Source organism: Chanodichthys erythropterus, chromosome 12 (genome assembly GCF_024489055.1).
Source record: "Chanodichthys erythropterus isolate Z2021 chromosome 12, ASM2448905v1, whole genome shotgun sequence".
NCBI classification, from domain to species: domain Eukaryota; kingdom Metazoa; phylum Chordata; class Actinopteri; order Cypriniformes; family Xenocyprididae; genus Chanodichthys; species Chanodichthys erythropterus.
The window spans coordinates 8,701,105-8,710,739 of record NC_090232.1 but is presented as its reverse complement, the minus strand read 5'-3'; positions in this window follow the sequence as shown (position 1 = coordinate 8,710,739).

Here is a 9,635-nt window from a genome sequence, read left to right as displayed (position 1 = left end):
GATATAAAGTCGCAATTGCGTGATATAAAGTCAGAATTCTGAGATATAAAGTCACAATTGCGAGATAAAAAGTCAGAATTCTGAGATACAAAGTCGCAATTGCGTGATATAAAGTCAGAATTCTGAGATATAAAGTTGCAATTGCGTGATATAAAGTCAGAATTCTGAGATATAAAGTCACAATTGCGAGATAAAAGGTCAGATTTCTGAGATATAAAGTCGCAATTGCGAGTTATAAAGTCAGAATTCTGAGATATAAAGTTGCAATTGCGTGATATAAAGTCAGAATTCTGAGATATAAAGTTGCAATTGCGTGATATAAAGTCGCAATTGCGAGTTATAAAGTCAGAATTCTGAGATATAAAGTCACAATTGCGAGTTATAAAGTCAGAATTCTAAAATATATAGTCGCAATTGCATGATAAAAAGTCAGAATTCTGACTTTATTTCTCGCAATTACGACTTTATATCTCAGAATTCTGACTTTTTCTCACTACTGTGAAACGTTATTTCTCACAATTCTTACTTTGCTTGCGTTTCCTTTCATTGTGACTGACCATCAGCATTACTGCTTTGTTATTATTATTATTATTATTATACATTAAATAGACCATCAGGATTGCTGCTTTGTTATTATTATACATAAAATAGAGGACATCATAAAGGATTATTTTTAGCACCGATTTACCAATAAAGAAACATTGATTTTACTGGAGGAAACACATAAAGATTAGTCTCCTGACATATGCATTATGCAGGAATATGCATATAGAATGTTTCCACGGTAACCTTGTACACAGCGTTTCAAGGAGAAAAAACAGCTTTTACTGCCATCTAGTGGGCTTAATACTAAAACAACCAATACCTATCATGTTTCATTAACTTTGCAACTCAAGGGTAGAATCATGCAATTCTGCAAATTACAGTCGAGGTTTTAACAGTTGGTTTTAACAGAATGGATACATTAATGAATTTTGCACAATAATAACAATATAATAATAATCAGAAGAAGAAGAAGAATCAGCTGTGGCGGAGGCGCAATAAATCAGACAAAGCTGAAGTGGCACATTTTATACACCAACAGCTTCAGACTTCACGGCAGCACGGCTATCGTTGGATGCACTGTTACAGACAGAGATACTGACCATCACTTAATTACGAGAAAAAAAGTCAGAATTCTGACTTTTTATCACGCAATTGCGACTTTATATCTCAGAATTCTGACTTTATATCTTGCAATTCTGACTTTATATCACGCAATTGCAACTTTATATCTCGCAATTCTGACTTTATATCACGCAATTGCGACTTTATATCTCAGAATTCTGACTTTATATCACGCAATTGCGACTATATCTCAGAATTCTGACTTTATATCTCAGAATTCTGACTTTATATCACGCAATTGTGACTTTATATCTCGCAATTCTGACTTTTTATCACGCAATTACGACTTTATCTCAGAATTCTGACTTTATAACTCGCAATTGTGAGTTAAAAAGTCAGAATTCTGAGATAAAAAGTCGCAATTCATCTTTTTTTTTAGTGGCTTTTTATTTTATTTTTTTTAGTGGATTTTTTTTTTTTTTTTTTTTTAGTGGCGGAAACGGGCTTCCATAGTATAGCGAGGTAGTCTATGACTTTGACATACAATTATTAAAGAATAATACAGTAAAACAACATGATATTCACCACAGTGGTACTTAATTGGGAACATGTATAACAAGAATCAGGTGAAGTTTGCAGTAAACATTTTTTTTTTTTTTTTTTTTTTACCGCATACAGGTCGTGGTGCAGGCGGGTATAGCCTCAGCAGGTCGAGTGACAGGCACATTTATCCATGGCAGGTCGAGTGACAGGTCTCAGTGGCAGCTGCCCCTGCCATGCAAAGATTTTACCCTGCGGTATCGGTTACCCCTGCTACTGCGGTTTTCCTAACTGTCAAAAACTAATGGGTAACTAGCATATGGATTAGCTGCGGTCGTTAACCAAAGACTGAAACAAATCAGCGTAACCAGAAATATAATTTCGTAACATTCAATATCATAAAACACATTCTCACTTGTGAAATGTAATCCCTTGCTGTCTGGTTTTTAGATTTCTTTCGTTTGAACATCCATACGCAGCACAAAAGTCTGCCATCGTCCATGAATTCAAAGTACAGGCAGAGAGAGCAGCGTTACCTAGCTACTTCCTATGACAAGACCCCTGTTCCAAGATGGCGGCGGTTTTGACGCATGCTTAGAACCCCAAGGCGACATCTAGTGTATATATCTATGCTGAGACATGACCACTGGCAAAGCGAGACTTGAACGTTAGCTCTCAATCACTGTTGCCAGATCTCGCGATAAACTTTTCCGCATTTTACAACAGTTGGAGAGCAAGCAACAGCAAATGTTAAAGGTGCTAAAGCGGATCTTTTCGTCGACTGAAGAAACCAAAGACTGTTAGTGAGTTTTTGAAATGAGCGCATGCATAAGAACATCCCCCCTCCTTCACAGCTCATTTCGAGGGAACGCCTCCCAAAACTCGTGCACGAGTATTGGAACACGAGCGTTTTCTCTCGCTCGTCTCTCACAAGGAACGTCATGGCAGTGATTGACAGAGTAAAACGTGGTTAGATTAACATGCTACATGCACATGTACTAGTGTTTCCTTGTGCCCTAAAACTCACTATTTTCTAAATACAAGGGGGTAAACATGAAACCTGTGCACCCTATTATTATTTATTACAGAAGCCTCATATATCTTTTAATCTTTTGATCATTATGATATGAAAATATGAATTTTTGATTTGGCAAGGCAAGTTTATTTTGTATAGCACATTTCAACAACAATTTTTAAGGTAATTCTGTCATGATGAATCACAGGAAGCAATTGCAAGTTACAAGGTTTATTGTGGAGAGAAAACAGAGATGGACACAAACAGTCGATGAATGGTGCAGGCTTCTAGTAACGCAGGGACTGAGATGATCCGTTGGTGGTGAGTGAAGGTGACGAGAGGTGACGTGAAGATAAATCCAGGGTCCAGACATAGAACGAGCAATGTAGACAATCAACTGGACTGAAGACGAGAAGAACAGAAACTCCGGTCAGGAACAGACGAAACACTCACGACACAGGACACCAAACAACGATCTGACAATGGAGATGAGAATGAGGTGAGTATATATAGGGGAGAGAATGAGCAGCAGGTGATGGGATGATGAGCGGCAGCTGGATCCGCCGATGAGCCGCGTGGCCTGGACACGCCCACAACACACTCGCACACACACAAGCACAAACACACCCCCAGCTGTCAAAACACAGAGCACGCGACAAGAAGGAAACAATGTATCTGTGAACCGTGACAGTACCCCTCCTCCTAGGGACGCCTCCTGGCGTTCCCCGACTCCCTTACCTGTCGATTGTAATCATCGATAAGGGTGTGATCCAGGATGTCTCTGGCAGGAACCCAACTTCTCTCCTCCGGTCCGTAACCTTCCCAGTCCACCAAGTACTGAAATCCACGTCCCCTCCGCCTCGAGTCCAGAATACGGTTGACCGAATAGGAAGGTTCCCCATCTACGAGTCGCGGCGGTGGGGGAACCGGAGCAGGCGGATTAATATTGGAATGAAAAACGGGTTTGATCTTGGATACATGGAAGGCGGGATGAACTCTCCTGTACGCTGGAGGAAGTTTGAGGCGGACTGCCACCGGACTAATGATCTTGGTGACAGTAAACGGACCAATAAATTTGGGAGCAAGCTTATTAGAGACGGATCGGAGAGGAATGTTCTTAGTTGAAAGCCACACTTTCTGACCAACGACGTATACGGGAGGCCTTGACCGGTGGCGATCGGCCTTGGCCTTGGTGCGCTCCCTCACTTGGAGAAGAGTCTCTCGGGCTCTCGTCCAAGTGCGGTGACACCTCTGGACAAAGGCGTGAGCAGAGGGGACCGCGACTTCGGATTCCAGACTAGGAAAAATAGGTGGCTGGTAACCTACGCTACACTCAAACGGAGATAGGCCCGTGGACGACACTGGCAACGTATTGTGCGCGTACTCCACCATCGAAAGTTGCTGACTCCAGGAGGAAGGATTCTTAGAGACCAGACATCGCAACGTTCGCTCCAAATCTTGATTGGCTCTCTCAGTCTGGCCATTGCTCTGGGGGTGAAACCCTGAGGACAAACTAACCGTCGCCCCCAGCAATCTACAAAACTCCTGCCAAAATCTGGACACAAACTGGGGACCTCTGTCAGAAACCACGTCTATCGGGAGGCCATGAAGCCGAAAGACGTGGTCAATGACTGTAACCGCTGTCTCCATGGCTGATGGTAATTTGGGCAAGGGAATGAAATGAGCCGCCTTCGAGAATCGGTCCACTACGGTCAAAACAACCGTGTACCCTTGGGAGGGGGGGAGGGCGGTGATAAAATCTAGCGAAATATGTGACCAGGGTCTCGAAGGGACTGACAGCGGTTGAAGCAACCCATCCGGGGAACGATTGGAAGTCTTGCCAACGGCACAAGCTGAGCAAGCCAATACAAAATCGCGGACGTCCCGAGCCATGAGAGGCCACCAGAATCGTTGCTTGACTAAAAATTTAGTTCGACTGACTCCTGGATGACACGCTACGTTGGAGCAATGACCCCATTGAATGACCACGGACCGTAGTTGCTCCGGCACGAATAAGCGGTTCGGTGGACACTCGGGCGGAGGCGTTACCCCTTCTAGAGCCAACTTGACTCTCGATTCGACCTCCCATGTGAGAGTGGAGACCACTGACGTCTCAGGTAAAATGCACTCGGGAGTAGACGGGCGTTCGGAACGATCAAAAATACGAGACAAAGAGTCGGGTTTGATGTTCTTAGAACCCGGGCGGTACGAGAGAGTAAAATCAAAACGTCCGAAAAAGTGCCCACCGAGCCTGCCTGGAGTTCAACCTTTTGGCAGTTCTGATATATTCTAAATTCTTGTGGTCAGTCCATACAATGAAAGGCACCCCAGAACCCTCCAACCAATGGCGCCATTCCTCCAAAGCCAACTTGACTGCCAGCAACTCCCTATTACCAATGTCGTAGTTGCGTTCGGCGGGAGACAATCGATGAGAAAAAAACGCGCACGGGTGCATCTTATCGTCTGCGGAAGAACGCTGGGATAACACTGCTCCTACCCCCACCTCTGATGCGTCGACCTCTACCACAAACTGCCGTGATGGATCAGGGGCAACAAGAATGGGGGCTGAAACGAAGCAGGCCTGCAGTTTGGCAAACGCAGCCTTGGCTGCGTCTGACCACCTGAACGTAGTTTTGGGAGAGGTCAAGGCAATCAGAGGCGAGGCTAGTTGGCTGAAGTTGCGAATGAACCGCCGGTAAAAATTGGCGAACCCCAGAAACCTCTGTAGGGCCTTACGGGAATCTGGACTTGGCCAATCCACCACAGCCTTAACCTTCTCAGGATCCATGCGCACTCCCTCAGTCGACACGATGTACCCTAGGAAAGGAACAGACTGTGCATGAAAAACGCATTTCTCCGCCTTGACAAAAAGCCCATTCACTAACAACCTCTGAAGCACTCGTCGAACGTGCTGAACATGCTCCTGGAGAGATGAGGAAAAAATCAATATGTCGTCCTGGTAGACATATATGAACTGATCAACCATATCTCTCAGCACGTCATTGACGAGTGCCTGGAAGACCGCTGGGGAGTTGGAAAGCCCGAACGGCATAACCAAGTATTCAAAGTGCCCCCTGGGGGTGTTAAAAGCGGTCTTCCATTCATCCCCCTTCCTGATGCGAACCAAATGATAAGCATTTCATAAATCCAGTTTTGTGAAAATGGACGCTCCCTGCAACCTCTCGAAAGCTGAAGACATTAACGGCAAAGGATAGGTATTCTTTACCGTAATGTTGTTCAGCCCCCGGTAGTCAATACAAGGTCGCAGGGACCCGTCCTTCTTCCCCACAAAAAAGAACCCCGCCCCCGCTGGAGAAGAGGAAGGGCGGATGAACCCGGCTGCCAGTGAATCAGAAATATATTTCTCCATGGCCTCCCTTTCAGGAACCGAAAGGGAATATAACTTGCCTTTAGGCGGAGACTTTCCTGGCAATAAGTCTATAGCACAGTAGTAGGGACGGTGCGGAGGGAGAGAAGCAGCCCTAGACTTACTGAACACCTCCTTCAGGTCGAGGTACTCAACGGGCACGTTAGACAGATCCACTGCTTCCTCCTGTAAAACAGAAACAGAAACGGACGAACAGGCAGAGACAAGACAAGACTTATGACACTGCTCGCTCCAGGCCACGATGGAGTTCTGGATCCAGTCTACCCGGGGGTTGTGTCGGATCAGCCACGGATGACCAAGGACAACGGGGGTCTGTGGAGAATCAAAAATGAAAAAGGTAGTCTGTTCTGTGTGATTTCCGGCGGTGATCAGGGTGACGTTCTCGGTGCTGTGAAAAATGGTGGGGAGACTCTGTCCATTGAGTGCGTGCACGGCGATACTGTTGGTGAGAGGTCTGAAGGGAATGTGAAGTTTTATGGCAAGAGATTTGTCCAAAAAGTTACCTTCAGCACCGGAATCCAGTAGTGCACTGCAGTCGTGAAGATGATTGGACCATCCCAGTCTCACCGGGAGGAGGGTGGATGTGGTTGAGGGCTTTCCGGCGGAGATCCCACCCGACAGTAGCCTCAAACTTACTGCCGGGCTTGCCCTTTTAACGGGCAGTTGTAGGCAAAATGACCGGCTCCACCACAGTATAAACACAGTCCCTGGGACCTCCGCCTCTCCCGCTCCTCCCGGGAAAGCCGAGCTCGACCCACCTGCATGGGCTCATGGTCTTGAACGGGGCTGACCGTGTCCACGCTGCTGGAGCGAATCCCCTCCGCGCTCCTCTGGGCTGGAATCCTCCGCTCGACCCTGGTCAGCCGAGCGTCCACCCTGAGCACCAGGTCAATGAGTTCATTAAACGTGGTCGGAAGGTCCAGCGTGTAGATCTCCCGCTGAACACGGTCAGCCAGCCCATGCAGGAACATGTCCCACTGCGCCTCCTCGTTCCAGTGGCACTCAGCCGCTAGTGTACGAAATTCGATGGAATAATCAGACACCGACCTCTCTCCTTGGCGAAGTTCCGCCAACTGCCTGGCGGCTTCTCTCCCAGCGACCGAGCGGTCGAACACTCTCTTCATCTCCGCGGCGAGTGACTGGAACGAGGCGCAGCATGGGTCTTGATTCTCCCACACCGCCGTCCCCCAAAGAGAAGCCTTCCCCGTAAGGAGAGTGAGCACAAAAGCCACCTTACTCTGCTCCGTATTAAATGTCCGGGGCTGTAGAGCGAAATGCATAGAACAACGTGTCAAAAATGCTCTACAGAAATTAGGTTCACCTGAGTAGGCTTCTGGCACCGGAAGACGAGGTTCAGGACTGGCGGCGTTCTCTGGTGTGGGTGGGAGGACGGCCGGTGTGGGCGGCGCAGCGGGACCGCGGAGAAGCTGGAGCTGTTGGGTGAGCTCGGACACCTGCGTCACTAAAGCCTGCACAGCTCGCCCGGTTTCATTAAGATTTCTCTCCTGGGAATCCATACGACGCATGTTGCTGTTGATAAACTCCTCTAGGGTAGTTTGCCGGGCGCTTGCTGCTTCCGTAGCTTGGTCAGATCGTTCTGTCATGATGAATCACAGGAAGCAATTGCAAGTTATAAGGTTTATTGTGGAGAGAAAACAGAGATGGACACAAACAGTCGATGAATGGTGCAGGCTTCTAGTAACGCAGGGACTGAGATGATCCGTTGGTGGTGAGTGAAGGTGACGAGAGGTGACGTGAAGATAAATCCAGGGTCCAGACATAGAACGAGCAACGTAGACAACCAACTGGACTGAAGACGAGAAGAACAGAAACTCCGGTCAGGAACAGACGAAACACTCACGACACAGGACACCAAACAACGATCTGACAATGGAGATGAGAATGAGGTGAGTATATATAGGGGAGAGAATGAGCAGCCGCCGATGAGCCGCGTGGCCTGGACACGCCCACAACACACTCGCACACACACAAGCACAAACACACCCCCAGCTGTCAAAACACAGAGCACGCGACAAGAAGGAAACAATGTATCTGTGAACCGTGACAAATTCAAAATGCTTTACATAAAACATGGAATTTATGGAACCAAAAATTAATCAGGTTGTTTTATGAACCAAAAAACATTGTTAACCTTTTTATTTAGGCCTAACTTTTTTTTTTTTTTTTTTGTCAATGTTTTATATTTTTATTATGGTAAGTTGTAATTTTTTTAATGTTTATTTGTATTGTTTTTTTAAAATTGTATTTATTATTTTTTATCATTGTGTATTATCTTGAGTTCTTTTTCTAAATAAAACCTTTTATATTTAATTGATAAATTTGGACGGATTGTCATTTATGAGAACCTGTGAAAAGAATCCTTTAGCCATTTTGTTGTCTATTACATGTATAGATGTAGTCATTCATTAGCTGTATATTTGATAACTAGTCTAATTTTCGGTTATCGTTAGACGTCTATTAGATTTTCACTGACAGCCCAAATCCAGCCATGTTTTAGCCTAGATCCATTCAGTGTCTATTAGACATAAAAATGTTGTTTAATAGTCGTCTAATTGATGTCTAGTCTACTCTTGGGTTATGGTTAGACTTTCACTTTCACTAAATTTTCACCGACAGGCCAAATTTTGCCTTGTTTTAGCCTAGACGGCTGGGCTATGTTTTGACGGCTATTAGACGTCTATTAGACATAAAATTACTTGCTGGGTAGCCGTCCACTCTTTCTCCTCAGGGAAAACTCTAACCAAGTTCCTCAAAACCATCAACTTTCACACTGTGTAAACTTAGTCAAATGTCTGTAACTCACTCTTTGTGCAGGATACAAGTACATCTACTATCACATGCATTAAACTTGGTGTTTTACCAGTTTCTAACGTGACAGTCACAGCGCAGTTCTCACTCATCTTCTCTCTTTTTTTTTTTTCTTTTTCAGACTCCCCCTCCTGCTTCCTCTTGAACTCTCGCCCTGACTCCTGATTGGATCTTTCTTACGGGTAAGTTATTTTTACTACTTAATTTTTTAACACACATACATTATTTAAACATTTTTAACCTCGTGAAGAAAGAAAATAAATAAAAAATAAAAATAATGATTTTAAAAAATACCCAAAATTCCCATAGGGCCACCAATGTTTTGCGTGTGTGAAATGTATTTTATGAATATATAATTTTATTTTGTGCACGTAAATTGTTTTTGTGCACGTGAATGCTTTCACACATGTGAAATTGGCTACGCATGTGTGAATCATGTTTTTTGCGTGAATTATTATTGAGACAAATCTGTCGAAATCACTCCATACAGATTTGTGTCCTCATAAATCATCTAAAAAATCACACAAACACACACACATAGACGCCAATATTTATTTGTATTCCAGGTTATGTTATGTTTTTACAAACAAACAAAACATTTTGCTCAGATACAGCTTTTAACAATCCTGCTTGGGTGCCCTGTAAATTGGACTTAAGTTTATGCCTCATATTTAGGCATATTTATTTTTGTTGTTTTGTGTTTAAAAGTGAAAATGAAAGTGTACAGGGCTGAAGGTACGCCCTCTGATGATTAAG